This window comes from Odontomachus brunneus, unplaced genomic scaffold (genome assembly GCF_010583005.1).
Source record: "Odontomachus brunneus isolate Ranch 3 - 2012 unplaced genomic scaffold, Obru_v1 Obru_scaffold_103, whole genome shotgun sequence".
Taxonomy (NCBI): domain Eukaryota; kingdom Metazoa; phylum Arthropoda; class Insecta; order Hymenoptera; family Formicidae; genus Odontomachus; species Odontomachus brunneus.
In genome coordinates, this window is record NW_022639553.1 from 702,317 (window position 1) to 729,703 (window position 27,387).

Consider the following 27,387-nt stretch of genomic DNA (forward strand, 5'->3'; position numbering starts at 1 on the left):
GAAACGATCAAGTTTTACTGATTATCACAAAACGGAAAATAAAACAATTAATATTTATAAATATTGCTTTATTTATATAAATATATAAATATTATATTGGTATAACTATATTTTAAAAAATAAAATGTAATGCAAAATAAAAAGGAAATATAATAGCTACATTTATACACAACAGTTATGCGACCATTGAGTAAAAATCCTCTTTGATTGATCTATACTTTTGGATCTATCAATTATATCTATCTTCCAAAGATCGTTCACATAAATTTTGTGCTCTCTAATGGATTAATCAGAGTCTATTATTCTCCTCACATTCGACTGGTTGAATGGTCAATTTTTTACAGTATAAGTTTATCATATCTATTGTAAACTTGGCCTTATAAGCTCTCTAAATTCATCAGATTTTGCTCTAATCAACTTTCAGAATAAAACAAAAATTACCAAAACTGATGAAATTTCAGGGTTGGCAACTCTGCTCTCGACTTCGCGATCGTAACCAGTCGCAACTTTGTGAGCGTTTTAAAGCGAGTTCGACGGTTGTCCCGATGGCAATTAACCGTGCGTGCTTCTCACGTGCCGACGAGTCCGCGTCCCGCAGATAGCGACCGCTGGTGCGCGAACATAAACGCCTAATTTATCCCTTATTACGCGATTGCGACATACGCCGCCGAGAGAAAGGATACGCATGGGCGCCGCACGGGGCGTCTAAGGGGATGCATCGTTCCATATCTTTGTGGAAGAAGTAGAAAATATAATGAAGAAAAGCAGAGACGCTCCTTGAGAACGGGATTTTATCGAGCAATCTTCTAATATTAACCCTTTATGTCGTATAATGGAAGGAGCCTCTGTGTGTCTAGGACAAAAATCACTGGACTGAGAGAAATAACATTTAGATTTTAATCCTTAAGCGGGTGCGCGTAGTAACACTTCGTATTACAATTTTAATTTTTCTGAAGGATTTCATATATGGCGCATCCCTTTTTTCTATTGCACTCTTATTCTTTTGCATCCCATATTCATCATGTCTATTATAGAATAGGGACTATTTCATATTTTTCCTATCAGAAGATTACTTGTTAGTCACTATCAATCCAGTGAATCACGTTATGGAATTCTATGCTCCTTACCAGATGTTTCCAAATATTCTGAAATGTTTATTTTGTGTTACTGTTATTTTCATTTGTTTTATTTATATTTTTATATAGTCTTTATTTAAGTAGTATTATGCGAATCTTCTTTCTCTTAGCTTTTTACTTACGACTAGTCACAGGTTTATTTGATATAAATTTGAAAGCACAAAAACTTTCAATGTTATATTTTATTACAGATATATTTTACTTCTTTCTATAGTGTTTTTACAATTTTTTATAACAAATAAATAATAAATTCGTAATGCGGTATTCAGTATCACACACGTCGGCTTAGGCATTAATATGATATTCTTTTTTAATTTATTCGTCGTACACACACACACACATGCATATATATATATATATATATATATATATTTCTTGCAATTTTGACATGCGAGTTTTTAAAAATGAAATTTAAATTGACGAATGCAAGATGATTTGGAAAATATTGAAATTTTAAGATATTGAATATATTTCCACCAAAATTAATATATGCAGGTTCTTTGCAGGGGTTATTGATGGTAAATATAACAAAATTCAGTCATTTCGTTAATAATTGGATAAGTTCTTTAAAAAACACACTTTCGTAATATAAGTAAATAATAAATAAAACATTCAAAAGCAAAAAATCTTACACAAAATATGTAACAGATTCTTACATTTGATTTTCGTATGGCATGGTGACATCTTTTGTCAATTTTCATTATTGCATAATGCATGTGTATTATCTAATTTTATAAATTTACTTGTATTTCTCCTTTCATAATGTGCAATATATTTAATAATTGCAGCTTTCCAAGCTGCAAAAATATGAAAAATTGAAGAAGAGATATATAAAATGAAAAATATGAAAAATAAAACACATTTCGTAACCAATAGTGTTAATAATAACAGTAGCCGGATATTACAACTTGAGTAAAATTTAAACTTTGAAAACAAAATTTCAGACTTCAGCAGACCCTCAGGAAACGATGCCCGTGCAACCTCCTAAAATCTCGACGTTCACGAGCCGAGATAAGCGCGAATGTGTCTTAGGATATTTACGTAAAGCGACGTGTCGAGAGTTATTTCTGCTTCGTGTCGGGCGCGAAATTACTACGGGCGTATTAACGTCAGAGAAATTAGCCTCGCGAACATCCTACTTTCAATTAGCTATCGGCGCACTTGACCCGACAATGCGCGCGTATCTCGCCACGCGCATTTAATGGTGTTGTTACGTGACGGCTGCGTGAAGAGCGACGGGCGAGTGAGTGAGCGAACGAGCGAGAGAGAAGCGGTGCTTTCCTTTGCCGAGCGTGAGGATCCTTATGCGGGTCACAGAGAGGTGTAAAATCCTCGCGAGCGCGATTACTTAAAAGCACTCGGGACCTCCCGAGTTCGATTTTATTGCCGGGTGCTGCGCTGCGTTGCGCTGCGCCGCATCACCCTGTCCGTTGCACCGCGTCGCGGTCCACCGCGCATTTTTGCGGGAAGGTCGCTGCCGTCCTTGCTCAAGTGATGGCTCGTCCAGCAAAGATGGGTAAGATTAAACGCACTTACGTGTCCAGCATCGTACGGGCCCCGTGGCGGTTTTGTTCCATCAAGTCTGTTCTTTTTAGTTGAACTGCCTGAATTGGCAGACCAGTGCAATAAGTTACAGTGAAACAAAATATACTCGTCATATTTTATTATTGTTTCCATCTAATATTGCTTGTTCACTCTAATATTGTTTGTTATTTAGAGATCTTTTTTGAATTCGCGAGTAGAACGGGCAGAAAATAACCAAATGACGAATACATAACAAATTATTTCGTGACGACAGGAGTACATGGAGAAAAGAATACTTGAAAATTTATTTGTGGGGTATAAATATAAGATTTATCCACACGTACACAGATATAAACTTCATTCCACAGAAATAAATTTTCACATCCCACTTTACACTCGCCAAATAAATTTTCAAATATTTTTTTCTCAATATAATTTTGCCGAGTAATTTCATATTGGATGGATAAATAGTTTCAACGCGATGGAAAGTGCGCGTTTGCAATTCGTGCATTCGATTTTCGCAAGTGTACACTTGCACAATCATAGCCAGCAACCTTTCATTCTCTTCGACTTTATGTGCTGCTCGGTTTCTTGAAATCCTAGGAGTGGAGAGTACTGGCTTCGTTTTATTTTTACAGGCGGATCTTGGAGCACAGAGACGCGTGGAGTGCGCATGAGAAGCCGCTACTGATCATGTCGTATTCCTCTCGGCAACAGGAGAAACGAAGGTGTAGAGAAAGGGCGGGGTACAGTGTGGGAGACTGGCGAGGGATGCAAGGAGGGATTCGCAGCGTGGGTGTGCGCACCGACAACTACTTTACGATACACGCGGCGATGCATTATTTTCGCCCGGCTTCGTCGTCGATACTTTTAACTCGAACGCTTATAAGTGTTCGTTAACATAGAATTATATAACAACAGAATTCCGAGAAAAAGAAAAGAGAAAAAGCGAGAAAATCCAATGAGAAGAAGAAAAACTAAAAAAGAAACGAAATCTTTGTTCCCGCTTTGTCGGGCCAGACTGGACGCTTCGAAACGCTGGATGTCATTGTATCCGTCTTCCCTGATTTCTTTTATTAACGACATCGCTTCGACAATTATTTCGCGGCGAGTTACAGCGCGCTCGCGGGACTTTATCCTCGCCCGCACCTTTATTACTTATCACGTCCCCGCGGTTGCGAAACGGAAGGCAAAGTGGCGGAGGAGGACTAAGAGTTACTCCGAATAAAGCGGCCGATCCGCAAACCGGTACCACCAGTACCACAGTCTCGCGCCGATGACTGGAAATGCATTCACGTCTCGTGCATAGACGATGTTCTGTCCACACTCGTCGTTTGTTGTCGCATGAACACGTGTCATCGACAGAAACAAGTGTCCTGATGCATCCTGAGTCGAAATTTTTATCCCGCTTTCGACCTCAACATCCCACTCAGCGCCTATTTTGATACTCTGGAATCAATACCAACTTTTTTTGATCATATTTAACTTACTAAGTTTGCCGAGAGGTTCTCTTCTCTTTAAAATTCAGAGGCATTTATGCTACTTACAGGAGCTAATTAGAACTTCAATCTCCATGTGTATTAAACATACACTCTCTCATTATACCTATGATCCCTCAGAACAGATGTGAGAAAGTTTAGGTTGAAAGTAGAGTTAAAACTTTGACTCAGGATCAGATTCCAAATATGTAATCCCATTCTTTAGGCACAGAGACACCGAACATTTCCAAACAGGCGCATTATGTCTGAATATTCTTGCATTATGATTATTGGTTATTCCTGGAATTACCGATTCCTTGAATAATCAAGTCGTGTACAAGTGTTTCATGTATGATATACTTGACCAAACTTGTCAAGTGTCATTATATCAGGAAGTGCGACAATATTTATTAAGTTTAATGCAGGGGAGACCGAGGTAAGATGCTACATATTTCAAAATTTACATTCAGAGAAATTATCCAATAAAAAATTAACAAACAAATATTTCCAATCGAAATACCGATTAATTCTTATATCCGATCAGGATATCCAATTAAATTTAATCGAATATTTCGATCATAATCATTTTATCAGATAAACCGATCAAGAAATTGTGAACCGATATTTCTCATCGAATGTATTCTGATCAGATAAAAAAATTCATTGGTAATTTTGATCGGAAATATGTTTGTTAATTTCTTATCGAATAACTTCTTTTAGTAAAATTTTTGTCCACTGTTCTTCTTACAATAAACACATAAACAAGGCACATGATCGATACACCCCTTGAGTCAACTCGACTCTCTTCATCTCAGAATTATTTCGTTAGCGCGCGTGTATTACCGCTGACCTTCCGTGAAGATCGCTCCGAAAGAATTCAATTTTCCATTATTTTATCTTAGACACGAGGTGCCCTATAAATCAGAGTCGCGAAATTGACAGTACGGCCGTTTCAGCAATTTCCACGCACACGCCGGCAATTTGCCAAGACAATATATTATCGCCCGTGAGCCGTCGACAGGGCACTAAAACCGAAGAATTCTTCTCTGGCGCGGTCTCGTGTCGGGTTAAAGTTCAATTCTCGTAGCACGTCGAGACGGCGATGCGTGTGCTACGCAGCCGGTGCGTTGTGCTGAGGAAAAAGGTGTTGGCCCACGGGCGACGTGTTAAACGGTCGCTCGGGCCGTTGCAGTTAATTCTTTACGGTAGATTAATATTCCCCCCGGGACGATTATCGATGCTCGGCGCGCGGACGCGCGCGGTCTCGATGTGTTTGTTTGGTGCCCCGCATCGGGATTAATCACACTGTCTTCGGCTCGTGCGCGTTCCCATAAATCGACTAGTACGCGCGCGTGCGTACGAATTATAAATATGCATAGGATTAATATCGGCCGATTTATAATGGCGGCCGGCGAGATGTTAAGAGGCGTGCACGCGCGCAAGACTGGTCGGCCGAATAGAGAACGGTTTCCTGTTGAAAGGAGAACACGTACTGACATGTGGACACCTCAAGTGAGGTCACTCTCCCGGCGAGTCGAGTCATTCGCGTGTGCGTCGCCGCATACCTGATATCCCGCGCGCGAGCGCATATTTTCTCATAATCGATGCATCCCACGCGACAGGGTCGTTTATTAAATGAGAGAGAGAGAGAGAAAGAGAGAGAGATGATCGCTGCTCGTATTACGAGAGACGCTTAATACGCGCGATGATTAATGGCCTTTTTAGCTCGACCAAATTAGAGACGACCGTCGCAACGGCCATGCGCATTCCCGCGAACGCCGCGTATCAGATTTTCTCTTTCCTTTCTTCCTCCCCGTCGCTTCTTATCTTTCCTCCTTCACCGTTATTCATCGCGCTCCTCATTCACCGGTGTGTGCTTCTTTTCGGAGATATTCTCATTACCGAGAAGCGCAAAGTTTATCACGAGAAACGTCAACGTCCGTAATCAATTATGCGTCGTGCGCGCGCGAGCGAGGTTGCTTTTATTGCGGATAATATTGACTTTTTTTCTTTTCTCTCGTATCAGGGTCGGTCACGATATATTAAGCTATATCGGTGCAAACGGTATCGGGAGTAATTTGTTCTGTCACACACCGACGTACGAGATGGAATGATTCCACTGCGCGCTAACAAAGTCGTTATTTCTCCGTATTGATTACTTTTCGCTCTTCCATTTATCACATAGATGTATTACCTCCTGCTTCTCCTCCTCGTTCTCTTTCAGTCTCTGAGAAAGCGGAGGGAACGTTTACCCTGGATTGCAGATGCTGGAAGTCGCGTTACGGAGAACGGCGCATTCGGTGCTGAGTCATTCAAAATCTATGAGCCATGAGCAACCGATAATTGGGGGGTATCTCGGCGTAGTGGAAACAGATAGTATAATAAAGTTATCAGCTAAGTCGCCTGTCATAAAATTTCAGATTTGAAATTGAACAATTCCATTAAACTTTCTAACGTTAAAAATAGGATAACTTTTATCTAGCACTTTAATACTGTTAGAGAAGAGTTTTACATTGTTTGTTAACACACACGAATGAAGATGTAATCTCAGCGGAATGCTCTCATGTACGATCTCGAGAAAATTTTAAAACTGCACACAAAAGCAAATTTTCGTTTAGATATATGGCACACATTACAAGAAATAATTTTCCCTTTTAATTTTAGAAGAATTCTCTACAGGCCGCATATATAATAAAATTCCGTTAATAATTAGATTATATTTTTTAAATACATAATAGATCACTCGACACTTCATAGTGTATCGATATTACAAGTCACACTTTTCACATATTTCGAGAAGAATTTCTGGGAAGTTGTCATTTTATTTTCTTTTTTTCGTTTTTGTCCAGACAGCCTTTGGATTGCACGTGGGATTAATTAAAACCAGGACGCCCTGAGCGCTGTTCGAAGGTGAATGTACCTGAGGTGAAGTCAATGAGATCGACTCGACGAGACGATCGAGTCGTGTTTCGAATACGTTTCCGTGACATTGACGACGCGACTTAATAACGAACGTAGGAATTCGCGTGGGTATCGGTGCGACGAACATAGAGACGTTCATGACGACGTTGGCCGAGAGGATTTATCCGATAATACCGGACAAGTTATAAACAATATGCAGGTGCGGCTCGTCTTAAAAGACGTCATCGCGAAAGAATCACGGATTTGAGCAGACGCAGGTGGGCGCGAGTCGCGGCGAGTTGATGCTCTCGCCCTCGTTTCGATGTATTTTTTCAGCGTCCCTTCGTGAGTACCCCACCACGTTCTACTTTCGAAAAACGAGTGCAAGTGCACTCCTCGACGCCAAGTGTGCGATCCCTTTTGAAGGGTTTTGGATTCTTTTAAATGCACATAAGGTTTTCACAGCTGGGATGAATTGAAACAACTGCTTATAATTCATATCTAAAGTCTCATAATTCATTACTCATTAAAAGTTATAATTTAAGTTATAATTAAGTCTATCTTATATATGAAGTTATATGTATCCAAAAAAGAACTTCAGTTGCAGGATGCTATTTCTTATAATTCCATATTCTAAGCGAAAACTTGTTCTTCTTACGAGGTACAGTATTAATCAGAAATCTATTAGATATTATTCTAACGATTCTTTTTCTCTTTATATTGAAAGAAATATGTTTATACTTGAAGTAAAATGCCTTCTCATACATGATACGAGAGACACGACAAACAAGAGATGCACTGCAGATATAAAAGATGAGATTTCTCTCGAATCATAAGAGAAGTCAAACCGACAAAAAGTCCTTTGCCATCTTTTAATACGAAAACAATAATTAGTGATTAATTAATTAATTAATTTTTATACTGAGCGCGCCCTAATTGGCAGAGCACAGTTAGCGCCACGCATTGAAAAAATGCGAACTCCCATCGTTTAGATTAGCTTCGCTATTCCAATTAGTGGGGGAAGGAGTTCACTGTATCCGCCAGTGCTCCGCCAATCAGGGCACGCTAAGCGTCAAACTTAATTAATAAATCGTTAACTATTGCACGTATTAAAAATTGGTAAAGGACTTTTCGTCTCAATTTGACCTCTAGTATCTACCATTTCGATATTTGGCGTTTAATATTGGACAGCCTGTATAAAAATAAAATCTAGAATTTATAGGATTTCCTAAAGGATTTTAAAGATGAGATTATATTTTTTGTTTCTATATAAAATAGCTCGACTTTGCAAATAAGATACTCCATTTACTACTTCTAAGCGCTTTCCATCCGTTTATGACTTTTCTCCACGCGAGAGATAATTTATTAATCGTATTAAAATAAATTCTAATCAGTCGAAAGATAAAATCTAGACAAGACATGTATTCGTGTTGCATGAACGGACACTGCTAGTCAGTCATCCTCTTGACCGGTTAGAAACGTTGTTTCTTCTCCTCATTTATATCCGGTTCCGAGTGTCAACGTGAAGCACGTAATCGAAGGATCGTACGCGAGTGGTATGCGTAGAAAACGACGCGAGCATATCAGGTTCTGAGGAATCTGTGAAAGAGGTCGATCAAGGCTGCCGCTGGGCGTGGTGCACGAGTGTACGTATGAATCCATAGACATTGCGCGAACAGTGTAAGGTGCCAAAGAGACAATAAAACATTTCTCATTCGCCGAGAAATCTTTATGAAAAAGAGCTATACTCGCGTTTTATCACACTCAATTTTACACGTAATATCACGCGTAACTCCCGCAATTTCGAGCAACTTCTAACGAAACATTCTTTACGCCAAGAAGTCCGATACGGTCTTCAACGTGACGGAATTACCTCCCGTACCTAAGACACATTTTTGCACGGCAGCAGTTGCGTCTAGTATCCCGATAATAACGGGCGGAATTACACGCACACGTTCTCACGGTTCTCGGTGCTTATTTCTTAAATTACGACGAGTGAAACGCGGCGAGCACGGAATCTCTATCGTCAGGATCCACACGATAACGCGCGCGGCTAGGACCTATCTGTAACTTATATTTACGACGCATTATTTATGCAAATCTGTGTCCTTTGCAGCGCGAGCTGCGTAGCGCTCGCTCGGACGTATCATTCATAGATTTCCGTACGATTCGCCGCGATATTGAGATCGCCAGGCACGCTTAACGCATGAATACTATACGATATATGCTGCAGCATATCGTGCGGACTGATTTTAAAAGCTTGGCCGAGTGCGTCGTGCGCTGAAGAAGTTTAAGGGGATACGAGAGGATGGTCCATTCGGGGAGAAATCTTCTGAGAGTGCAGGTTTAGTCGCGAGTAGCTGGAGCATTGAATGTATATTTGAATTACGCGGAAGCGCGTTATAATGCGTGTTCATTGAAATACGCGCGTATTAATTGTGGAATGGCCATTCGGCTTGAATTCCTTAATCCGAAAATAATGATCAGGGGTTTACGACTCATCGCGGACTCGATCGGCGCTCGCTCTTGCCACGTCCCTCTTTTTCTCTTGTTTTATGTGCCATCATTCTGAATCGTTCCTCTCCACAAAGGGCGACCCCGCGATATTATTCGAGGCATCTTTCCGTAAATCAACATTCCCATGAGTGCTCATAGTCGTGGCTAATTTCGAAAATCGAAATAAACGCGACGGTAATTTTTAAGCGATTCACTAAGAGATTTACTAAGGCGGTGGAGCCTCTGTGAATCAATTTATATGACTCCAAGGTGATACGCGTTAAGGTTACAATGTAGCATGAAGGTTTCCATTGCTTCGGTGTGGTATATCTCTCTGTTTCCGCATTGGAGCATTGATAATGAGAAGTTTATTGCGCGCGGACTTGTCATTCTGATAATTCTGATTTGTATCAAAAATACAACAAACAGAAAAAATAATATCAGATAATAACGTCCCACATACACAATACAACGTCTAAAATTGAGACATAAGACGTCTTAAAGACATCTTAGAGTCTTATATTCCGACGTCTGGGAGACATCTTTAAGCCGATTTTAGACGTTATGTTGTGCGAGGCCTGTTTCTATTATCCTCTTACCTAGAAAAATAATTACGACTGCAACAATGTCCTCAAAGACAGGAGATAAAACTCAAGTTCACTGTTTCGATACGATCACTCCTCAGAGTCGTTTTTATTGCTACTGACGGAGAACGTATCTAACATCGTTTATCTATTTGACATATTTTCTTTCCGTCAAACGTATCCTTCGATCGGTATCAGATATCTGCAGATTTATCGAGCATTCTATTGGCAGGAGAGTCAGAGGTCAGTTTTCAATGTCCGTCGAGCGAAAGTTTAACTAGTCTGCGTACGTCGACAATGCTTACACAATGGACACTATGGCGTAATTTTGTGCTCCGGGTCGCCGTAATATAACCGCCCCGACCCTCCCACACTGCGCTGCTAAACAATTTATGTAAGAGACACGCGGGCGAAGGCGTTCGCGCGTTTTATAAGCGCGACACGCCGGTCGACTCTCCGAAAGGGACCGCGACATTTTTCAACTAAACCGTTGTGCAAACACGGAAAAAATGTACCGCGCGAGATACCTGCAATATGTATAGTTGCGATAGCTCACGGACACCATTGAAATCGCTGGAAATCACCACGAATAAGGGGAAAAGTCCAATATTTATCCGGCACTCGTAATGACGTTCGTCATTTTTCAGTATTCTTGCTTGGATTTTATCAGGTATTAAGGTATAAAGATATTTATTTATCAAGTAATATTTGTTACTTATTTATTTTTTACTGCTGAGGAAAGCGATTACTCAGCTTATTGTGCTTCTTTGAATAATGATTATCGTCAAGGAATATTTCCTTGATAACAGTTTTAAAATGTGTTCATCACAAATTTTAGACGTTACGAAACTCATTGTCAGATACTCAAAAGAAGAATTTATAATCCATTTACAAAAATATTATAAAATTTGTCGAAGAAAAAGTTGATTTGACTCTATGTGGTAAGCAAACAGAATTTTTGTTTTGGTACTCTTGCTTGGTTCTTCAATTCAATAATTTTAATTGAAATGCTAGACTTTGCCAGAGAACTTAAAATACATTTTAAATAAATGTGACACCCTAATAACGAATTTATGCTACATTAACTTAAACTACTCGATGTTATCACCAGGTTATCACAAAATGTAAGGGGGAGAAATCAGAGGGAGAAAGTGAGGTGTCTAAGTTTCATGATGGCCTGTATTTTCTGCAAGATTCTGGAGAGAGATTAACTAATTTAGTCCAGGTTAGTCAAAGAATTTAGGAGTTTATAGAAAACATATAGACAGACATTCTATTTTATATGTATAAATTTACGGATGTATAAAACTTAGGAAACAGGGGAGACCGGGCTTAGTTGGCTGTTGAGGTAAATTGGCAAAATCGATTATTCTTACTGTTCTACAAAAGATTTCAGAATCAAACAGAAAGCAGGGATTTCAAAATCATCTTTGATATGTCTAAAAATCTTGCTTGGTTAATTCTGTAACTCATTAAAAAATAATAGAAATAATCGATTTTGCCAACTTACTCCAACTAGCTCCAATTCCCCCTACTTGAAACAAGCAACATTCACTTGAATGCAATACGTATATTTCTGTGTGTGTGCGCACAGATCTCCGCGTTTGAGCCCAAGTATCATACAGCGGCTCTGTTCCGCTCTCAAGGGCAGGTCAGTGCGGTCAGACAGTATCTTCCGTTATAACGCGACGAAGACATAGGTGAAAATATTTACGCGCATTCTGCCTTCGATATTGGGTAATCACATACGAGGTCGTGTACAAGCGATTCGACAGTGTCACGGCGGGACCCCGTGTGTATAAGAAAGTAAACTGCGGGCGGTCGCACATGGGAAGCATTCGAAAGTCATTCAGTCGACTCGCGGCGCCTCGTATCAGATACATCATCCTAATGACTTCCTCGTGCGTGGGCGTGTGTTTGGATTCTCATGCGTGGCGCGCGAGCTTCGATATCGAGTCGAGCCTCGACGATAGACGCACGTGACGCTGCAACCCGCATAAATTCTTCGTCCTTGCACATGCAACATCGCGCAATTGCAACGGGACATTTCTTTCTTCTTTTCCTTTATTCTTCTCTTTTATACGCGATATCAAGCCAGGTCGCGTTCGCAGATCGATTTGCGGCAAGACACATCGAAGAGTTACGTTCCTTCGTTCGTGTGCGGTGCGTGAGGCGTCGCCCCTGAAAGAGAAAGTTCGGAAATTGCGGTCGATTACGTGAGAAAAGCTTGTTTCTCTTTCGGTCAAACGTAACGGAAAGATCCCACCGATCTAAATTGCGGGCAAATATGTTTTGACGTTAAGGGGATGCCGGACATGAAAACTTTGCCGATATAACATTGACTTTTTTTTACAAAGTTTACGTCTTGTTGCTTGCACAGAATCACAAACGCTTTTACACAACAAAAGTGCATGCAAAAATTAATTGGAGTGCTCAATATGTGACAAACACGAAAAAAATATGTTTAAATTTAAATTTTGAGCTGTTAGTGAAATATTTGTTTAATACAAATATTCTGTAGGTTGTACATGCCGAAACTATAGGTGATCCAATCAGGAAAATTTTAAAGATCACTACTACACTTTCAGAATTTAGTTTCAATGCCAAAAAAGATACGGAAAGTTTGCAGAAAAGTTTATGATTACATGTGGTTAAGTTTTCCAACTATGATAAAGTAGAGCGAAAAATTAGTTTATGTATATTTTTCGAGATGACACCGTATTTTTATCGCACTTTTCATAACGTCCGAATATTCAGAGTATATATATATATATATATATATATATATATATATATATACACATACACATACACATATACACAGAGTATATGACTCATACCATACCAGAACTAATATATAGTTAGAATAGGTCGGGATGAGTAATGGAATGGGTCTTTTTTTAAACAACAATTTCCTCGTTCCTAAGAGACTGGACTAGTCTGTCATACCGATGCTACAGCGCGTATAGCATTCGTCTTATCGCAACGCGTGTGCTGATTGGCCAATAGGCTGCCGCTCGGTAGAAATCTTTCGTTATTAATATCTCAAAATTTCATGTGGTTGTTTAAAAAAAGACACCCATTCCATTATTCACCCCGACTTATTCTAACTATATATTAGCTCTAGTACGGTACGAGTCAGACACCCTGTATATAGTTTCCTCAAAGCCCACGCAACTGTTTATCGCAACGACGATAATAACTGAACAAAGATGAAGAAATCGTAAAGAAATTGTCGGCACGCCTGAGTTGCTTTCCTATGCGTAATAGCAATAATTAAATAATAATCAAATAAATTAAATAATAACTGAATAAAGCAATTATAATACTCGAATATTAAATAGTAGTGATAATAATATCTGCTCGACAATCGTATGATAATATCCGCGAGTGGATAATAAAAAAATAATGAGGATCAAATAATCGGTAACAATAATATCTGGGTAACGGCTTTAACAAAAACTCTAGGCTCCACAAAGGCTAGATAAACAAACTCTCGTAATGGCTCGCTCGTGCCGCTGACTGGCGGCGCTTAAGGGCGGGGGGGCGCAGGGCGGCCATGTAAACACGCGTGCGCGAGTACATGCTTAAGCGTCACGTCACACGCTCTCAACCATCGAGACGAGCACATCGGGAGCTGCCGCGTTATTTTTTAAATTATTCCGTGCCGATTTTTAATATCGCGTTTCGACTTTGCGACAATTGAGACAATAATTAAGACAAATTAAGACGCGTATTCCTCAAGCGAGCAAGTGAGCTTTACCGCGACAGGTAATTACCGCGTTTCACTTACTTTTTTAGTTGTTAAATAAAGAAACGTCGCGATCGAGTTCCTCAATGCCGGTCAAATATTATCATCATTCATTTATTATTCAAGTATTATTACTTTTTTATTCGGTTGTCATTTAATTATTTTTATTGCGTATTGGGAAGCAACTCGAGCGTGCCGTTACCTCGTCGAGCGTGCGATTTCCTTACCTCATCTTGCTGTCGTATATAATTAATTGATACTACCGGATATTATTATATGGTTGTCGATCAGATATTAATATTATCATCCATTAATTAATCTGGTATTATTACTTCCTTATTCAACTATGATTTAATTATTTCTTATTGCGCATTGGGGAAGAACTCGAGCGTTCCATTACGACAATTTTTTTTCCTCATTTTGTCGCGTGTAACTAATTGATACTAAATTATTAAATTACTAAATTAAATTAAATTTGTGTCACAGAGATCCAACAGAACAGACGCAGTCACGCGGTAGGGGATGCAATACCTGGGGAATACCGCACCGGAGGATTCGGCTTTGGCCTAGCAGAGTTGGCGCGAAGGTAAGTTTCACTAATTTGAATTCATAAATCCGATAAAACTAGAAATTCTCTTGTTTAAAATCGAGTTTGTTAGTGCGTTTATTGTCGCGTGTAATACTAAATTAAATCTGCTTTCTATTGCAGAGACGAAACAGACGATTAGCCGACTCTTAGGGGCTGCTGCGCCGGAGGATCTGGTTCGGGCCGAGCGGGATTAGCTTGAAGGTGAGCTTCATTAATTAACATTTGTAATTAGAAATCCGACAAGATTGATAATTCTCTTGCTCGAAATCGAAATAATTTGAATCGAATCAAATATCGTGTTAAATCGTAATTATATGCGGGGAGAATTTTTTCTGAGTAACATCATCACTTGAAAAATTTTGATTTGTTTTGATTAAGATATTTATTTGCAACGTCGAGAAAGAGGAAAGTGATTCACACTTGGAAAGAAATACTCCAAATGTGAAAGCATTCCGAAAAATTCTCCCAACGTGAAAAATATCAAGTTTATTTTTTTTTTAATCCTTTAAATATTTTTTCACTCAAATCGTCATCAATGTACGAATCTAATCGGCAAAATGGTGTTTTCTGTTTCAGAAACGAAAGCAGAATGAGGCTACCCTAATCGGCGGTTTGGTGAGTTAAAACAAAAAACATGTTGATAATAGAAAGACAAAAAATCTTTCGATGTAATGCATGCTTATCGAATCAATGCGATTTACTTTGCTGCAGTTGTAATATGTGTACGCCCCGTCCAATAAAAATCACACTGCTCTAAACAATTGGAAGATCGCTTTTTCAAATAATAATATTAGTGATAATGCATGTTTTACATAAATTTGGCAAATAAATTTTCAAGTATTTTTCTCTCATGTATATATATTTATTAATTAATTACCTTAAATTATTGATTGATCGATAATTTTTGTCAGAGGAAATTTTGATTAATCAAACCCCAACACTATCTGGTAGATACTTAAAGTATTGAGTATATGCTCTGAACGTTCAAAATTTTGTAAAATTATTTAGTTTTACTGAATGCGATCTTCCAGGTGTCTCGAGAAATGCACCAACGCGCAAAGAGATTACGCCACAGAGATTGCGCCACAGAAAATGTCCAGTTACATCTCTCGCGTCATAAGTCTTCCGCTGATCGTTAATTTTCTCAATTGTCTCTCTTGTGTGAGCTTGAATCGCAATAGTATTTTATAAAGTAGAGTTCGTGCTTCGTTATTAAGTAAAATTCGATATTGTGCGACACCTGTGCGAAGCGATCTAACGTAATTATATAAACTGCTCGCAAAATTAGTTTCAGAATCGTCGGGAAATTTTCAGGTTTCAATTTTTCACTTAGAATTAGAATTTCCTAAAGCGAGATACAGTAGAGACAATACTAGCGAGCGTTGATCCCTCGCGAAAAACGCGATGTACACAAGTCAGACATGCGAGTAGTTGTTTGTTTACTTACGCGGCACCCGACAAGTTCCACCGAACGAAGATAGACCTCTCACGCGGTAACTTTTTTCGCGTGAATTTTGAACAGAATCTTTATCTCTATCGTCACAATTTTCATAGTTTTTGATTTTTCATTCACGCTCGCGTTTGCGATTATTAATTTGGTAAGTTTGCGAATTTCACTGGATCGTATTTGCGGAAGAGTCGCGAGCAAACTTCGCAGAAATATTGCGGAGTTGTTATCTGCAAAAGCATTGCGGAATTGTCTTCACAAAAGTATTGCGGAGCTGTTATCCGCAAAAATATTGCGGAATTGTCTTCGCAAAAATATTGCGGAATTGACTTCGCAAAAGTATTGCGGAGTTGTTATTCGCAGAAACATTGCGGAATTGTCTTCGCAAAAGTATTGCAGAACTGTTATCCGCAAAAATATGGCGGAACTGTTATCCGCAAAAATATGGCGGAGCTATATTATAGCCTACTGCGCTGCACCATCGAAACGTTACATTAGGGATATTCCGTGTCGTACGTGAGAATATCGCAAAGATTACTTCGTCCACACGACGAAAGATTTCGCGAGATCCGCGAAATTTCAGTTCGCGTCTCGTGTTCCCTTCGCTCGCGGATTCCGTTTTCTTCGTAAGCCATTCACGTGTATCAAAGCGATACAATTCGATCGGACAGTTGCTGAATTCGTCGCACATACTCGTCGTTATCCGAAAGGTCGACATTTCTCGAAGAGACAGTTCGCGATATTTCATGCACAATTCGCAACTCGGAATGTATTCCCCAAGAGAGATGGGATGTTTCGTGAAATTTTCGTTAGATTACCTCCGTTAGATTACCATTAGATACCGTGGTCGGGAGTGAATTACAGGCGACGTGGGACGCGAGGACCATTGCAGTGTCAGTTGCAGCGACAGGATGGCTGGTAGACCCTGGACACCGTGGGACGACGTGCAATGGTGAGCGCTCAATTTAGACGCTCATATAGTAGACACAAAGTGTCACTTTACGTAGATTGCATGCACGTAGTCGTAAATCGCATTAGATCCGACGGAAAGTAAAGTAAGAATTGGAATTTGCAATTCGCCCGAGTTACGTAAGGATGATCCAACCAAAGAATTTAGCTCTGAGATTTTCGCAATAGTTCAACAAGTCTAGCATTTCCATTTCTTTAAGAGTACTGATTAGCTCAATCCTTAGAAAAATGTGCAAATAGACGCGACTGGTAAAAAATAAAAAAAACTTTTAATTTATTTTAAGCATCTATGAGACTTGAATTTTTTGTTTGAATTAAAAAGGTGTGAATGGAGTAACCATTGATAAAAGCTTATAATTTTTTGAATTGGATCATTCTTCCATAACAATAGCCAATTGAAATTTTGACTCGGCAAGCTTCCTTCTCGTCGGATTATTTCTTGATGATACGTTAAACTGATATATTTCAACACGTCATATTTTATATGCTCTATATATTTTATATATGCTTCTTTTATGTTCTATATATATTTTATATATACCCTACGTATGCATACGTAGGGTATGCATATATATATATATATACTATTTGATTAATATACTTTATAACTTGTTATATCGTATTATATACGACATACTATCTCTTCGGAGATATTTTCTTATGCATTTATTGTTGACAAGACGACAAATTAAATTTCGACAACAAATTAAATTATTAAGTCGAGATTCGGACCCGATTGTTTTGAAATTATGGTAAACCATTAAGCCGAAATTCAAACCGATGCGTTTTGAGACTCCGCTAAATTATTAAACTGAGAATAAACCGTGTGAGAATAAACCGAAGTGTTTTGTGTTTACGTTGAATTATTAAGCCGAGATTCAAACCGATGTATTGTGTTTCCGCAAAATTATTAAGCCGAGTTGTTAGTTGAGCTTGGGATAATTTTTTAAAGTTTCTTAAAGAAATTTTCGTGTTTGCAAAAGTGTATTTTCGAAAATGACGTGAAGTGTGCGTATGTCGTTCTGCATCGTTTTTTAGATGACAATGTGACTTAATGTTACTCTACTTCCTCAGTAACACGCCCAGAATCTTAAAAATAATTTTCCAATATCCCAAATTCGCGCCCATAACATTAGATCCATCGTAGCAGTATATTCGTTTTTTGAAGTAATCTTTGCGTTCGCAAAGATATATTTTCAAAAATGACATGAAGTTTGACTATTTCGCTCTGCATCGTCTCACGGATCACGTTGGATGCTGCGCTTCATTTTCGCATGTACTTTCATTTCCCGACACTTCTTGCGAATGACTCGCAGAAAGAATACAAAAATCGTCTTTTTCCGCAAGAAACGTCCTTTAATGGTGTCTGCTTCTCATCCCAGAGCTGTCATTAATTTCTCGTTAAACTTGACGATCGCTGAATGCGGTCTCGCCTGAATTATTATCCGTACATGTAGTGTGACACAATTAGGGGTATAATCGAAAGCTCGACGCAAAAAGGCCAAAACGCGTGTCTGCTAATAATGGGATATTAAATATGGACATTACGTTACACACGAGGTGCGCAAGAGGACGGAAAGAGAATCAAAAGGAAAAAAACCGCACGTCGTATTTTATCTACCCAAAGAGACACGCGTCTCACGGCGCGCGCAGTATAGGATTTATGCGCGCGTGCGGTTGTAAACAAAATCGGTTTAATAATCCAGCGCGATTGAATAATAAAGAAGTTCGCATACATCACGACGACAACGGCGACAAGGACTAAGGTAGAAGGCGGGGGCGGCTTTTTTCGCATACACGGGTACCCCTCGTGTGACGGGTTGATTACGTTGCATTATAAACTCATCAAGTAATTACTCGGGATATACGGGATATCGCGTCGCGGAACCGAGCCGATAGAGGGATTAATAAATCGTTCGCCTTCGATATCCGCGGCGGTGTAACTCTGGCAGAAGGATATATGATCGCAGCGGGAGACGTTATTACCGACGGTGCTTGCTCATAATGGTCGGCGAATGAAGCGATAAACGATTATTGTGCTGGTCGGTCGGTGCACGGGAATTGGCAAGTAGCCTGCTATCGACTTGCAGCCCTTGTCGATCCTCCGCGACTACGACGACGACGACGACGACGAGAACGACCGAGAGCGGCAATTACCGGATTAAGCGGGAACGCGGCTTGTGTACAGCCGCGACCAAGAGTCTGACCAAAAATACAGCAACTTATATATGGCTAGGAAATTTAGATATAACGATACAAAAACAGATATGTATGTAATTTATGTAAGGATTTTATGTATTAACGTGATATACACAAGTGTTGCGAGTCCAATGAGTTCTATGCTAGAAATCAAAGATTTTAATATCGAATCGAATCTCTGATTTTAATTTCGAATTCGAATCGAATCGATGAAATTTCACCCGAATCGAATCGAATTGAATGAAATCGAATCGAATCGTTAAAAGAATTTTTAATTAACATAATCATTGAATTCAACATGAAAATAGCGACTTCAGTAACTAACAGAGAGAGATAACATTGATCATGTGATCAAATTCATTTTAAGATAAGAGATATGTAATATATAGTCAGTAAACGTGTATGAAATACAGTTCCAGCCTTGGAAGCTGCGCAACGACACATATCGATCCGACAGTTGTCGGTAAGAGTTTATCTAGAAGCCATTATCCTCTTTTAATATTTTTCAAGAAAATCTTAATATATAGTAAACTTTTCAAGTCATGCTAATTCCCGTCTGGATGTCTTTAATAGTTAATCGTTAATGCTAATGTGCGCAATCCGTATTCGAATCTTTTTGATTCGAAATTTTCGAGTTATTCAGATTCGAATCATAGAGATTCGAATTTGAATCGAATCGAATTTCATTTGATTCGATTCAATTTTAATTCGAATAGTTCACACATCTCTACTCTATGTTAGGAAAGATAGAGTCTAGTTGGTCCAAGAGGTATGTCGGCTATGAGCTTTGTTTACATATTTATCATGAGAGGAACAAAGGGAATAAAACGAAAATCTAAAATGTTAGATAAATTAGAAAATCTAAAATGTTAGATTTTAAAATGTGTTAGTTAGATTTTAGAATATATATATTTTTCTCTGAGTTTCATTAAAAAGTCAAAATAATATTAGTCCTCCTTTGAAAAAGACATGAACTCCAATTTGAATGTGTCGAAGTTATATCCAAGCTTTAAAGCATCTTTTCTTGAAGCCTCTTTGAAAAGATTAGCCTTCTTATCCTGATTTGGTAGCAACTTGACCTTGCGCCAAGGCAAGATGGCCACGTTGCTGCATGTTCGTATATTTTAGGTAATAATAAGAACAAAATATAGTTTGTAGAATACGGTTTGCAGACACAAAAAGAGACTATTGTTTATATTATGTTTATACAGTCAATCGTAAAAATTAGTTATCGAAGAAGTTGTAACTTCAGAATTCAGAAAAATGTGCCATTTAGACCCGGTCTCTCCTATACTGGAGTGTGAGCTTTCGAAATATCAGATTACAGAAAAATTACGTCTGCAAAGATCGTTTCGTTTTGGCTACCCTTTTAGTTTATTCTTTGTTTTTCTCTTTCCTCACTGCAACGTAAATATATATCTGTCTCATTTTAAATGCTGAATGTTAAGAAAATGACAAATATAGTTGGCTGACTATCTCGTTGCTGACTATCTGTCCCGTTTTACGTAACTTAGTGAATTGGTAACAAAGATAGCAATACTTTCTGAGTTACTTCCAGTAGGCTGAAGGCTCACTCCAATATATTATACAGCTCACTGGTCGCGATAATGTTCACCTGTTGTTCTTTGTTCCTGCTGGTTGTTACCAGTATTTTTGCCGTGACCTTTTCAATTCAAAGGTTCTATCAGTGTCACGCGAGTTGTTTGAAACCTGTTGCAAAGTTTGAAATTTAGAGAAATCGAATTTATTAATAATTTTACCCGGTTCTTATTGTATGTGACGCGACGTCGCCGGCATTCGGAAATCGTAGCGTGACGACGTGACAGACGAGAATGAATACGGCAATGCCGAATGGCATGTGTTCGAGCGATGTCGCGGTGGCTATCATTGAGAATTAGTTATTCTAAACGTTTTACAAGCGGTCAGCTCCGCTCGGAGCGATTTCTCGTCGCGACCTTGCGCGATTACGTCAGGAAAGCAGAGCAAGAAGAGAGACGTTTAGCCACCGACACGGCAGAAACGCGGCTCGCTCGTGCGTGTGCATGCGAGAGGAGAGTGAGTGTGGCTCGGTTGAAGGTAAGTACGATTGCGCTCGTGATCGTGAAAGGCTCGCCGTGCTTGCACCTACGAGCGGTTAAGAAACAAGCCTAAAGTCGAGACCGCGAGTTTATTCCTCTGTAAGATGTGTGCCGATCAATTCTTTATAAAGCGACCCTCTTAAGTGTACGTCGGAAGTTTATATGTTTGGGCGCGAGATACAAACATATTTTCTTTACAGCCGCGCGTACCTCAAGCACAATAGACCCGTGAAGTTCCGCGGTCATTACTTTATCCCGAGTTTCAATGACTTACGGGACTTCGAGGACGCCGACCGTAATTTTCTCGAGGTTCTTCGCATCTCGACAAGCGTCTCTTTACGTCGCGTTGCTTCCCCTCCGCCGAGTCCGTCGCAAAGCGTTAGTTCCACGGCGATTGTCGCCACATTTGGCGCAGATCGGTCGATCTTTCGCAGATATTCCGCCGCGGCTCGCAAAGGTGAGCGACACGTTGCCTCGACTTGGCCACTGTAAAACTCCGTTCGGCAGGCTTAATGGAGGAAGAATGACACGCGGACGCGCGTTCCCTCGTTTATCTCGCTGGCCTACGAGGTGCTGAATATAGCCAGTCGTCTGTCAGTTATCAAGCGGAATTTAATTGAGACATGGACACACGCGCGCATTCGGCGTGTTCGCGCAAGGACGCCGAGGGCTCCCCCCGGCATTCTCGGCAGCGGGAGAGGACGTCGCGCTCACTCAACTGCGCGCGAACGGCACCCCGCGTCGGTCCGAGGATTTTTAACCCTTTTTTTCCCCCCCTTTTCCTTTCTTTACGCGATCTCGCGCGCTCGGCTCTTTCGGCCCGAACAAAGTGCGGCTCGTTCGCGGTAGACGCGTGTCAGACGATCGTGACGTTAGAAGGACAAGCGCGGCACGATAGCAGGATCATTTCTCTGAATACCCTTATGCGGTCGCGCGCGACAGGACGTTTTAATAATCGTCCTCCGAGGTAATCGCGAACCGCGTGACCGAAAGAATTAATTAAAACGCTCGAGTCGGCACGGTAATGATCAATTATTGCGCTTCCCACTTTTTTCTCGTTTGGCGCGTCTTGCTCAATAGAATTCCGTGGGTGCGTTATATGGCCGGCCTTCGCGCGGCACTAAAGGCGCTCGAGAGGTAAATCTATAACAGGATGTCCGATTCTCTATATTTAGCGGAAGCTTTGTCTGAAAGGTGACGCTTACGTTGCGCAAGTGTTGTAAAGAAAATTATATGTTAGTCATATATTATGCAAGCTGACGTCAAATGTGGTCAACGTTTATAGAAAGTCGCGCCGATATAAATAGTATCTCCTTAATGTTTAATGCGATAAAGTCACAACTAACGATCGCCAAGATCTTCTCAATCAATGAATCAGCTCCAAGCTTGTCATAAAACTCATTAAATTATCATTGAGATAAAATGCGAAATTGCACATTGAGCAAGGCCAGACCTGATCTATTTGGCCTAAAAGATATATCAGCAAGTATATGATACACTGTTTCGAGTAATAAAAGTAATTTTCATTCATAAAATGATTCAAATCGTGCATGAGCAGACGAGATAAAGTTGGCTCGTAGTCAAGAGCCAATAGGAAAAACTGTAAAGATTTTTCGCGAAAACCTTGGAACAAGATGTGTATTTTACATGTAATTTTCTTACTTCGGGCTGATAGCCAATATACCTCGAACTAAACCAATTAATCCCGGATTGATAGCCAACTTATTCCGGCTAATAGCTAACTTGTCCTCGCAAGGGGCAAGTTAGCCATTTTACAGCATGTTCGTATTTTAGTTACTATAGAAGAAAGTATATGGTTTAGAGGATTGTCGCGAGCATAAACATATAAAGAAAGGTTGTTTCTATTATTTTGTACAATCAATCATAAAAATTGCTTGAGAAGTTATGACTTTGAAATTCCGAAAAATGTAGCATTTGCCACGGTTTTCTTCACAAAGAAGATAAAAGTTTCGCGGATACAATCTTTATTTTATAAATTATTTGAAAGGAATAAGGTCATTAAGAACCAATGCTGGATGTTTTTTACAAATGTCTATGATGGGGAGGATAATAATATTTGTAGTGTCAAATGCACGCGCTGAACTATTTTCTAGTCTTTACAACGTACGCAAAGAATCAATCTTTCACTAACAAACCGACCCTAAATCCCCTAATATTTTCTATAATTATTATAATTATTAAAACTCCCTTTTATTTTAATGCTCTCCCATGCGCATTGATTCTATTTTTGAGTTGCAAAAAATTACCTCAGCCAGGAGTCGAACCTGGAACCTCTCCACTATCCGGGCGGGCACCTATTCGACTACCGAGGCTTCGACAGTATTCCTTCATTTATATTTCTTTATTTTACCCATCGTGTATCACTTTTATTCATCTCACCGCAGTCTCGACAAACGACGCGACTTACGAGCCAAGTACGTTTCAAACTCACTTGAGTACGACGCGCTGTTTTCGGCTGTCGCGAAACATTCGTTCACCACTGTCGATCGCCTGCTGATCATCCGAAACGGGTCAACGTCACCGCGACGCAATGATCTTGGCATTTGCAATGTAGAACGTACACTTCTGTCTGAGGTCACGCGATCTAAGCCGGTCCTACAATGCAAATGTAAATCCGATGCCAATGCCGGCGCCGGTTGCATTTTAAAGCACTTCTCTAGTTCATATATTCGATCGACTTTTCTAGTTCGTCATATGTTCGTTCGTTTGTTGCATCCAAATGGCAACCCGCGGCGGCTTTTGAATCGAGATTACATGTAAAAAATGCTGTTAATTTCAACACGACGCTTTTTTTGCTATAAATATAATTGCGAACTGTGTGCGTGATGGCGGTCCGCTGTAATTCCGGCCGAACGCATCGCGCAGAGGACGTTAAAGTGCACGCTCGCATCATGCGAGATGGGTCCGCGAGCCTGGAGTTCGCATGGTCGTTTTTATTTGTGATCTCTTCGAATATAGTCGAGCGGTCGCGCAGGAGGATCAGGGAACCTCGGGGATTCATAAGCGCCTACCATGTCGCGGTAGTTGCATCGTGCGAAGTTATGCGACTTCGTGATGCGGTATCGTCGACGTCGTTGCGGTCGTCGTGCCGACACTTTCAATGTGCGGCGCGTTAACACTTTTCCATTAGCATTTATTCGCTAAGATAAATCGAACGAGCTGAAATAAGCTTTCACTCGTGTTCTTATCAGTTTCTACTTGACCTGTGCAGTATATAAACAGTAGTTTCTTAGCGTGTTCTCTAGGTGAGGTATTCAACTTATTATATCGTTAATTAAAAAGTAGAAACTTTGTCTGTTTATACACTGCATAGCTCAAGTAGAAACTGATAAGAACAATAGTCTTGTAAGTAACTGATCACTTATATACTGATACTTTCAATATAATAAAACCTCACAATCAACACTACATTTGGCTTTTAAATGAAACTTGTCTCACTAACATCTCGTTACGCTTGAGAATTAAGTCCCTTTTCTCCTGCGCCCATTACAACAAAATTTCCACGATTGCAAGAGATTTTAACTCTCTTAGCACGACCAACTTCATCGAGATTTCTTGAGCTACTCATTTATCATACTGAAAGAAATTATCCAATAAAAAATTAACAAACTGATATTTCCGATCAAAATACCAATGAATTTTTGTATTTGATCAGGAAACATCCGATAAGAAATATCGATTCATAATTTTTTGGTCGATTTATCTGATGAAATGCCATTATGATCGGAAGTATTCGATTAAATTCAGTCGGATATCCTGATCGGATATCAAAATTGATCGGAATTTGATCGGAAATATCTGTTTGTTAATTTTTTACCGGATAATTTCTCTCAGTGCGCGTTAATGACTCGCTCCTCATTATGAAATTCTTAGTAACGACAGAGCATGATTTCGTGATGATTTACGAAATTGTTGAACCATCCGACGCGAGAGGACGAGGCGCCACGGAGGGTTTCGCATGGAGCGAGGTCCGCCCGAACGTATATAGGTCAGAATCGCGCTTTTTTCGACGTGACAGAGCGTCTCGAGAACAAGTTATTGCTTTATTGCTCGACGGGATAGATAGGATAGGTCTCATCTGGGAGGTGGAGCACGGAGAGCCGCCGCGCGGCTGCGGCCTGGCATTTACTCACAGTTATGTGAAAGGCATATCGCCCGTACCCAAGGTACTCCTACATAGTACGCACACTTGCACAATACACCTCGCTGCGCCGCCGTTATATTGCAGCCGATCGACGCCGGTCTCGACGGCTAATAGTCGTCCGCGGGAAAGATGCTACAATTAAGCGAGCATCACCCTGATGTACGTCCCGGTGCCGGCGCGAATCGAGTGTGCCGAGTGTCATCCGCACGTTTCCTAGCGTCGTAACGTACACGCGATCGTCCCCGATATACAAGGTGTCCGATCGTAGATGGGAAAGCGCTTGTCTACGTGTACATTAGGTCGGACTGAACACTAATCCCTCTATCATTTTGCACCGGCGTGTTTACTCTCGTGTCTAAAACTGTTGTGATCTCGACTGCGTTACAGCAATATATACGAAAAGATACGATCTCATCCTTCAAGGGATTCCTTTATATAAATGTGACCTCAAGAGGATTCTTCTAATACTAAAAGGCAAATATTCTAATACCTAAAAAGAAGAACTCTAGTTGTAATTGCTATTTGCTGTAATCCTATATTCTAATGGAGAGGAATAATGTTGTGTCTAGAATATTGTACTTTAGGTTTCAAAAGAATTCTCTTGAGCCATGTATATAGTGTGTCTGACAGTAGGTGGGAAAACGCTCATATACACAGAGAGAACGATTTATTGAATCAAATAAATGTTTCTTTGGAATAGTCCAAACGAATTATTTGGTTGACGCAACAAAAATATTTCTTTGGAACTAAGCCGCAAATAAATATTTTTGTTGCGTCAAACAAAATTTCGTTCGATCAATCAAAAAATTCGTTTGGACTATTCCAAAGAAGTATTTATTTGATTCAACCAAATCATCCTCTCTGTGTAGAAACGCTCATAGAAATTAGATCAAACTGGACAAAAAATTCTCCTACTATTTTGCAAACAGTCATCTAAAATTTTGAGTTATCGATTAAAGAAGATTGGCAAATGATCGCGTGCGACCATTGGCGAATGATCGCTTACTAATCTTCTTTAATTAATAATTCCAAATTTCACGAGGTCGTTTGCAAAGTGGTAGAAGAATTTTGTGCTTAGCTTGACCGAACAACTTGAATCTACATGAGCGTTTTTCCACCTATTGTCAGACACCCTGTATACGACACGCGACTGGCATCTCTCATAACGACGAACGTACTTTCCACGTGATGCATCCTCCGACTCGTTTGATGTGCAAAAGAAACATCGTACCATTGGAAAGCAAGATCCACTTTATCAGCGCTAATAATTATTAATCCCGCACAACGAGTATGCCACTGAAGGCGCGTAAGGCGGATACGCAGCGGAAAAAAAACTGACCCGTTAATTACCGTATCTCCGAAGCGGAACGAAGGTGTAATTTTGCGGTGCTCGTTTCGCCGTGTTTTAGAGAACTGTCGCAGAGACGCGCGTCTCGCCTTGTAATGTAATTCTTACGACCGGTTGACATTTTAATTAACGCCAGTCGAGCGGACCAGGCGGAGAAGGTGATGCGGAGGAGGAAATCGCGATCGGAGCCCCGACGTTTCCTTACCGGCTTGTCTACATGTGTTCGCGGTGCGCTCCTCGCTTCGCGAAATAATCACGATAACGGACGTAGGTCTCTCGTTAATTGTCCGTTGTAACTCAATCGGGACGGGAGAACACGAGCGGGACATGAATTACAGATGTGCGGCTGGAAATTAAATTGCAAATGCTCGCGGTCGTGCACGCTCGTGCATCGTTCGCCAAAAGGAAAAAAAAGGGTCAAAAGAAAAGGCACGTATGGGCCGCGGAGGGCAAGGTGATGCTCCACCGATACCCGCGGCGCAACGAGTGGCCCGTCCTGTCTTCTATCGTGTGAACACGAACGCCGTGCTGGAGAGCAAACTAGGAACCGTTAGAACAACCGTAACTACGTCACATCAGCCATGATCCCGAGAACCAACAATTCATTTTCCGTACACCACTCCTCTCTCGTTCTCTCCCGTTGAGCCTTCGATTTCCAATGTCACCCACGATCCCTCTGAATTTACATAGCGTGTTTCCGAGCGCGTTTAAGTACGCGATAG

At 40.2% G+C, this 27,387-nt stretch overlaps 1 protein-coding gene and 1 long non-coding RNA gene across 2 annotated transcripts in view; one reads left to right on the forward strand and one right to left on the reverse strand.

The window, feature by feature from the left end:
• The window catches only part of LOC116848961 (cell wall protein DAN4), a 74,669-nt gene that overhangs the window by 10,331 nt on the left and 36,951 nt on the right, over window positions 1-27,387 (reverse strand). The window lies entirely within an intron of this gene.
• LOC116848962 lies at window positions 13,663-14,592 on the forward strand. The gene is made up of 3 exons (XR_004379040.1): window positions 13,663-13,890; window positions 14,357-14,456; window positions 14,580-14,592. It is a non-coding gene; the product is annotated as an uncharacterized LOC116848962 (long non-coding RNA).